This window comes from Pelobates fuscus, chromosome 3, assembly GCF_036172605.1.
Source record: "Pelobates fuscus isolate aPelFus1 chromosome 3, aPelFus1.pri, whole genome shotgun sequence".
Taxonomy (NCBI): Eukaryota; Metazoa; Chordata; class Amphibia; order Anura; family Pelobatidae; genus Pelobates; species Pelobates fuscus.
The window spans coordinates 70,065,103-70,073,327 of record NC_086319.1 but is presented as its reverse complement, the minus strand read 5'-3'; positions in this window follow the sequence as shown (position 1 = coordinate 70,073,327).

The following is an 8,225-nucleotide window of genomic DNA, read 5'->3' as shown; positions in this document are numbered from 1 at the left end:
CCGAAGGAAGGATGGAAGGATGAAAGCCATAATTCAAGAAAAAAGGGCTAGAATGCGTAGAATCACAAATGAGATTGTTATGTGCAAACTCCGCCCAAGGAATCAAACCGACCCAATCGTCCTGGTGTTCTGAAACGAAACAACGTAAATATTGTTCAACTTTTTGGTTGGTGCGTTCAGCAGCTCCATTGGACTGAGGATGATAGGCAGAGGAGAAATTCAATTTGATGCCTAGTTGGAAGCAGAATGATCTCCAAAAACGGGAAACAAATTGGGAGCCTCTGTCAGAGACAATTTGGGAAGGTATCCCATGCAAACGGAAAATCTCCCTGGCGAATATCTCCGCTAACTCGGGCGAAGATGGGAGTTTAGGTAAGGGAATGAAGTGAGCCATTTTAGTAAATCTGTCTACCACAGTGAGGATGACAGTCTGCTTTTTAGAGATAGGCAAATCAACAATGAAGTCCATTGCCAGGCAGGACCAAGGCTTTTCAGGAACCTCTAAAGGGTGCAGAAATCCGCATGGAAGCGAATGGGGTAGCTTGGTCTTGGTACAAACTTCACATGCCCCGATTAATTCTTTAATATCCTTGCGTAAGTCAGGCCACCAAAAATCTTTAGAGACCAGCGCATAAGTCTTGCGGATGCCAGGATGCCCAGCCACCTTGCTGTTATGGAGACAGCGTAGCACCTCCAGTTGGAGAGCGGCAGGAACGAAGTGTCGATCCCCAGGGGTCTGTTTGGGTGCCAAATGCTGAAACTTCATGATCTCAGAAAGCAATGGAGAGTGAATCCTGAGATTCGTGTTCGCGATGATAACTTCTCCACTTGTAGGATACCAACATTTAAATCAATGGGTATGGTCTCACGAAAGATAACAGGGTCTAGTAGTGGTCTACCATCTATGGCCTCAATGGCCAAGGGTGTCTCCCTTAGCTGGGATGGGAAATTGTTTTTACTAGCAAAGGCTTGGTCGATAAAATTCTCAGCAGCACCGGAATCTATCAAAGCCATAGCCCTTACTACTTCCCTCCCGCAAGTTAAGGAAACTGGTAGCAGAAGCCTGTGATCTTTATAATTAGGAGTAGAGGACAATATAGAAACACCCAAGGCCTGTCCTCTAGAGAGACTTAGGTGCGAGCATTTCCCGGGCGGTTAGAACAGTTCGAGAGTAAATGACCCTTAGCTCCACAATACATACACAAACCCTCTCTTCTCCTGTACTGTCTTTCCTCCTCAGAGAGGCGGGTATACCCTATCTGCATAGGTTCAGGAAGCAAAGATACCGTGGAGTCAGGACTTGGAAAAGCGGGGGCTAACCTAAAAGAAGGTCTCCGGTTCCTCTCTCGAGTGTTCTGTCTCTCTCTTAAACGTTCATCTATACGAGAGATGAACGAAATTAAATCCTCTAAATTCTCGGGGAGTTCTCTGGTAGCAACCTCATCAAAGATTACTTCAGATAAGCCATTCAAAAATACATCCATATACGCCTGCTCATTCCACTTGACCTCTGACGCCAGAGACCTGAACTCTAGTGCATAATCCACCAGTGTTCGGTTCTCCTGTTTCAGACGCAACAGTAATCTGGCTGCATTAACCTTTCTACCTGGAGGGTCAAATGTTCTTCTAAAAGCAGCTACAAAGGCGTTATAGTTATAAACTAATGGGTTATCGTTCTCCCATAATGGGTTGGCCCATCTCAGAGCTTTCTCAATAAGTAGGGTGATAATAAATCCTACCTTTGCCCTATCTGTAGGATAAGAGCGAGGTTGCAATTCAAAGTGGATACTAATTTGGTTTAAGAAACCACGACACTTCTCAGGAGCCCCACCATAGCGTACTGGGGGGGTAATGCGAGAAGAAGCACCCACTGTGGCTACCTCTAGACCTGAACCGACAGGAGAAACAGGGATATTACGTATCTCCTCTGGTGGGTTATTGGCACGAGATAATAGAGCCTGTAGCGCAAGCGCCATCTGATCCATTCTGTGATCCATGGCCTCAAACCTAGGATCAGGAGAAGCCAGCTGACTGTTTGTACTTGCAGGATCCATTGGCCCTGTCATAATGTCAGGATCGGGACAGGGATCCAACACGCAGAGTACAAACAGTAGCCAGATACGTATACCGGACCTTAGAATGGCCGGACTAACGTAAGTAGTACAGTATAGAATGGTCAAAGACAAGCCGAGGTCGAGGGTAACAGAAGACAGGTAAGCGAGAGACAAGCCGAATCAAGGGTAACAGAGATAAGCAGAGTAAGGTAAACAAGCCGGGTCAAAACCAAAAGGGATAATAGAATACACAAGCACTGAGTGACTAGAACAAGCTAGAACCACGACAGGGCAATGAGCTAATGAAAGAAGCTCTGTTAAATACCCTGTTCAGAGCAGTAACCACACCTCCGAGGCGTCCTGATTGGTCCTGCAGCAATTGAGTGACAGGTCATTCCGGAGGAGTGTCCTGATGACAACTTCCTGCCTAGATGCTGTAAAAGGCAGTCACTCCCTCGCGGCCGGCCTTGCATGACCGGATAGACCGTGGAGAAGGGAGCCATTTCAGAGGTAGAGACCACAGGTACCCTGACAACGGCGTGCTTTCGTAATCTCAAGTCCGTGGCAGAGATTCCGGGGGTGGTTCGGGAGAAGCTGGGCAAGGAGGTGCGGTTAGGTAGGATGGCGGGACCGTTCTCGGCCCCGCCGCTGGAGGGCCTCAGGGTTTCCCCTCTCGGGGTGGTCCCCAAGAAGGAGGCAGGGAAGTTTCGGCTCATTCACCATCTTTCCTATCCCAAAGGGGAGTCGGTGAACGCAGACATCGATAGGGACTTGTGCTCGGTCTCTTATGCATCATTTGACCAGGCGTTCGAGCTGGTGAAGAGGGACGGGCGTGGTGCCTTGATGGCCAAGGTAGATGTCGAAGCCGCTTTTCGGTTGCTCCCGGTACACCCGGCATGTCACCACCTGTTGAAGGGGGCTACTTCGTGGATTTGTGCCTCCCCATGGGGTGTTCCATTTCGTGCTCTTACTTTGAGAAGTTTAGTTCATTTCTCGAATGGGTGTTACGGGTGGAGGCGGGAAATAGAGCGGTGGTGCACTACCTGGATGATTTTCTGTGTGTGGGGCCTGCCGGCTCTCCCGCGTGCCAGCACCTGTTGAGGACCATTCAATGGGTGGCGGGCCGATTTGGGGTGCCGCTGGCAGCGGACAAAACGGAAGGCCCGACCGAGTGCCTCAGTTTCTTGGGTCTGGAGATCGATTCAGTGCAGGGGGAATGTCGGCTGCCGCTGGCAAAACTGGAAGGGTTGTGCTGCGTGGTGGCCGAGGTGCGGCGGGCGCGGAAAGTAACCCTGCGCCGCCTGCAGTCGCTGATTGGCATGCTCAATTTCGCTTGTAGGGTGATACCCATGGGTAGGGTGTTTAGCGTCAGCTACCTCGTTCAAATACCCTGGCACATGGCGCGCGCGAAAGACCACATTCAGGGACATGCACAACAAAACAAAGCGACGCAGCAGTGTCACCACCGGCTTAGATGCCGCTGATTGGTTATTGACCGCATGCACCACGGACATGTTGTCCGAGAAGAAAACTACCTTCCGGTCCCTCAACCGGTCCCCCCACAGAGCCAATGCCACCACCAGCGGGAACAACTCTAGAAAAGCCAGGTTACGCATGAGGGGGCTCTGCCCCCATGCCTCCGGCCACTTCTCAGCACACCAGTTCCCGCTGAAGTAGGCCCCGAAGCCCACACTACCTGACGCGTCGGTGTACAGCTCCAGCTCAGCCGTCGACACGCCCCCTTGCCGAAAGAACACTGTCCCATTAAAGTCCCGTAAGAAGGTATCCCATACCCCCAAGTCCGCCCGTACGAAATGGTGAGGGGAACGAATCCCCGCGGTAGCCGCCGACAGGCTGCGGCTAAACTATTTCACTCTTTTCGGCAGCAGAGAGATCCTTTATCTTCCCCATATTGCATGAAAATGGTGCTCTGCTTAATAATGTGGAACACCCTCCTTTAGTAGTTTTTCCTTAAATTGGGCTCACCTGGCAATCTAATTATCGCAGGTGTCCGAGATTGTTTTCAGTGATCAAAAGAGCCCTGAGACACAATGCCATCCATCAGTTAAACTGAAAAACAAAATATTTAATCTTTGTAACACTTAAATAGAATTTGCATAATAATTTGGAATAGGGTGTAGGTAATGCATCTCATGAATAAGTAAAATAATAAGTAGTTGACTAATAAGTAAACCAGAAGAAAATTAAAATAAAACCAAACTTTTTAGCTGACATCAAACTAGTGTGCTAAAGCTGCCCATAATTGGCTTCAGGAAAGTCAGTGTCCTTATCTCAGCCAATTCCACAAGCATGCTTCAACCGAGGTCTGGATCGGCTTCCAGTTATAGATTGCTACATGGTTCTTCCCGTACCTCTCTTCTTCACTTAAAGGTCGCTCAGATCCCCATAGGTGATACTTACATATTTCAGCTTCTCTGCCTGAACCCAGGCCAGCACATGAGCCGGTGCCTTTTCACCACTTAGCCCCCCCCATCTTCAGAGGACGGGTTGATGTTGTGTGAGACCCCTACTCTGCAAGCAGTCCCACAGGGTACTGGATGGCTGATGGACATGACGACCATCTTGGCTCTCGGCACAGGAGGAGAGCAGTGTGCTGGGACATCGCTGGGGACACACTCTGTCACAGGCTGGGTAAGGTATGGGGTCCAGAATGCTGTGCATATAGCGTCAAAAGCTGCATTGCATCTTAATTCCCATTGAGACAGTGGATGCTCAGGTGGTGTGGTAGCCATCTTAGGTATGTCACCAGGCCTCTTCATGTCAGAGTAGCGAGGCGCTCAGGGTTTCAGCTGTATGCTTCGTACATGCTGGTAGCTCCAACCCGGGAGATTGGTAGTTTCTTTCTTTCACAGATTGCCCAGTTGCATAGGCCTCAAAATCTATTCCGGGCTGCATGTGGTTCGGAAGTGCTTTAAACTCTCAGAAAAGAACTGAGTGAACAAGGAGAGGTAAGTGTTCGCTGGAGTCCATTTTGAGGTTACAATCCAAGCAGAATGTTGAAATTTTAAGCTGTATGTGAGGAGCTTACTAAGAACACAGCCCCACCCCCTATTTTTATTTAGATTTTCTATATTTTTATTGTTATTTCAGAGAAAGGTTCTTTCTTTTACTTTTGCATTTTTATAGACATTTTTTCTTTCTGATAAATGTAGTTTATTTTTGTTACTAGTATTGTTTTCATTTTTGTGTTAACTTTGTTTTATTTTTTTATGTTGTTTTTATTTTTCGTTTTCTGTTTTATTTATTCAGCCCTTGATTTTTTTTATAGACTCATAGATTCAGAAAGACAAGCAGACAGATCGAATACGTTTGTGAGAGGTAGATGACAGAAATAAAACTGTCAAGCCGAGAGAGAAACAGGAAGACAGACAGTTGGCAAGAGATAGAAGTTAATTCTGATAGAGGTTGGTAGTCAGTTTGACAAAGATAGGAAAGTTCGCTTGAGAGAGAGAGAGTGCCAGACAAGCATTCATGAAATAAGAGAAAGCTATAAAGAGACACTGAGAAAAGCACACAAAATAGTGTTTAAAGAAATAAGAGAAGAGATCCAAAGAAATGACAATGAGACATTCAAGCTAACAGAAAAAGCAAGAGAGAGAATTACCCCTGATTTGTGAAGGATGCAGTCTCATGTTCACTTTCTTTCCCATAGAGGCAAAGCAAGGTTAAATAATATAATGTACATATAATATACAAGGGGGATGGACAGCACCTAAATGTTTGGGAACTTTAAACCAACTCCCCTCCTCCCCATGGCTAGGGGTCCCTAGCCACTCTCCTTCCAATAGAACATATCTGCCTACCCCCTAATAATAATGAGGGGGAGAAATGAACTCAGTTCCTGTTAAGAAAAAAAATTATTCTTCCCATTATGACTATTAAAATACATTTTTAAAATTAAATCTAAAAAAAAATGCAAAAGAAACGAAAAACATAGATCCATCTTTACCAACCGAGGGTTCTGCACAGACTGGGCCTGCAAGGTGGGGAAAGCCAAATAATGTATTTCCCACCCTATGCAATATCAGTCCCAACACACTGTTTGATTGGCTTACGAGCCAACCAATCGGAGTGCTCTGACTGAAATCACATAGCGTCAAAAACTTAACATGTTAAAGGGAAAATATAGTACCAGGAAAACAAATTCATTTTCCTGGCACTATAGCTTCCCCCTCTGTCAAGGTCCTCCCTCTCATGGTGCAGAAGGGGTTAATAACCCCTTCCCTCACTTACCTGGTTCCAGCGCCGATGCCCCTCTGCACTGGTTCAGCTCCGCCCATCAGAAATTCTGGGGCCCCTAACACAGCTCAAGGTCTGGGGCCCCGGGTGCCCGCCTCCAAGCCCCACCCACAGGAATACACACACAGACACACACACAGAAGGATACACAAATACTGAAACAGACATACACACATACAGGCATACTGACACACATATACTGAAACAGACACACATATACAGACACACACATGCCTAAGGAGATACAGATACACACACACACACACACACACACACACTGATGTACATACATACTTGCATACTGACACACACACATACATACTGACAAACATACATACACACATACATACTGATATATACATACATACAGGCCTACACACACACACACACATACATAGATATATACACGCATACATACTGACAGACATACATACATAGATAGATACACACATATATGCTGACAGATATATACATATACATACATACTGCAGGGCCAGATTAAGAGCCCAGTGGGCCTGGTTCTGACAATTATGATGGGGCCTAATAACAGAATCTTATCGACCAAAAACATTAAAAAAGTCATACCTCCCAAGCGTTGTGTATCTGATGGAGATGGTATTGGAGGGAAACTCATAGGATGCAGCTATGAGAAAACACACACTATATGCTAATCTCTTTCTAATATGCTTTCATCTTTCAAGTGAATCCATACCCCCTAACAGCAGTGTCCAGTGAAGCAGGAAGTCAATGGGCAGGGTAAAAGGGTAGGCAATATGCCACCAAACAGGATACTTGCCACAGAACAGGTTACTTGAAAATAATAACGAATGTCTGTAATTTCCAGGTAACAAAGGCAGGCTGGTAACAGTGGAAGGCTGGTTACAGAGGCAGGCTGGTTTGAAGTATAGGTAAGGGTGGAGCAGGTTATTGTTAGGAGCAGGTTTGCAGGTAAGTCTTAAGCAGGTTAACAGGAGCCAGGATATGAAGTCTTTCAATAAGAACATTAACTTCAATGTAAAGGCCTTAAACCAGAGACTACAGGGTTAACCAACGTTCTAACAATCATTGCTGAAAGTCTCTTGGAACTATGCAAAACTGTTTGTTTGTTTCTTTTTTAATTCTTTATTTTTGTAGTGCATATGAGGGTAACATACAGGCACATGGTACCCCAAAGGCAATCCACATGCATATTGCAAAACAAGAGTACATATCATAGAGAGCATTAGGGTATAATAGTACGGTGCACTTTTTTTTTTATATATATGGTCATGCTTAGATCATGCTGAGTAGGTATTGTTTAGATTGAGATTCTACGATACAACAAGAAGATATATAGGAAGATAGCTTTGCGTTAGAATCATATGGTTACATGCAGGTAATATGCTTAGTTTAGGTAAGTACATGCTTAGGTATGAACAACGTAATTAGGTATCAACGAAGTAATTTCACCTCTTACTCCCCTTAGCCACTCATGGATGCAGTAGGTAAGGGTCGAGAGATATACTGTTAACCCCTAGCCGCTGATAGTTATACAGAAATACACACAATACAGTAAGGCAGACATCATATCGTTATATTTACACTAGGGAGGGTAAGGGCTATTCAGGTCATGCTTAGAAGGTCCCTTTGTGTCTGGAAAATCCTGCCTTCTGTGGATTCATTTTGGTCTCCCTGTGGTCTGTTTTTTTGCTCGCGTTGCGGCTGCTGTGGGCTGGCTAGTCGTTGCTGCATGGGGTGCTGTGCGACATCCGATGTTCTGGGCTTGGACCCCGGGATTTCCAAGGGGTGATGTGGTGCAGAGTGAGGGCTGATATGTTCTGCCGGTCTGATGGTTGCAGGCTTGATGCGTTGTGCCCTGTTTCCCGCCGCTGGTTGCGGATCCCTCTCCTTACCGGAGCTGAGAGCCTGAGG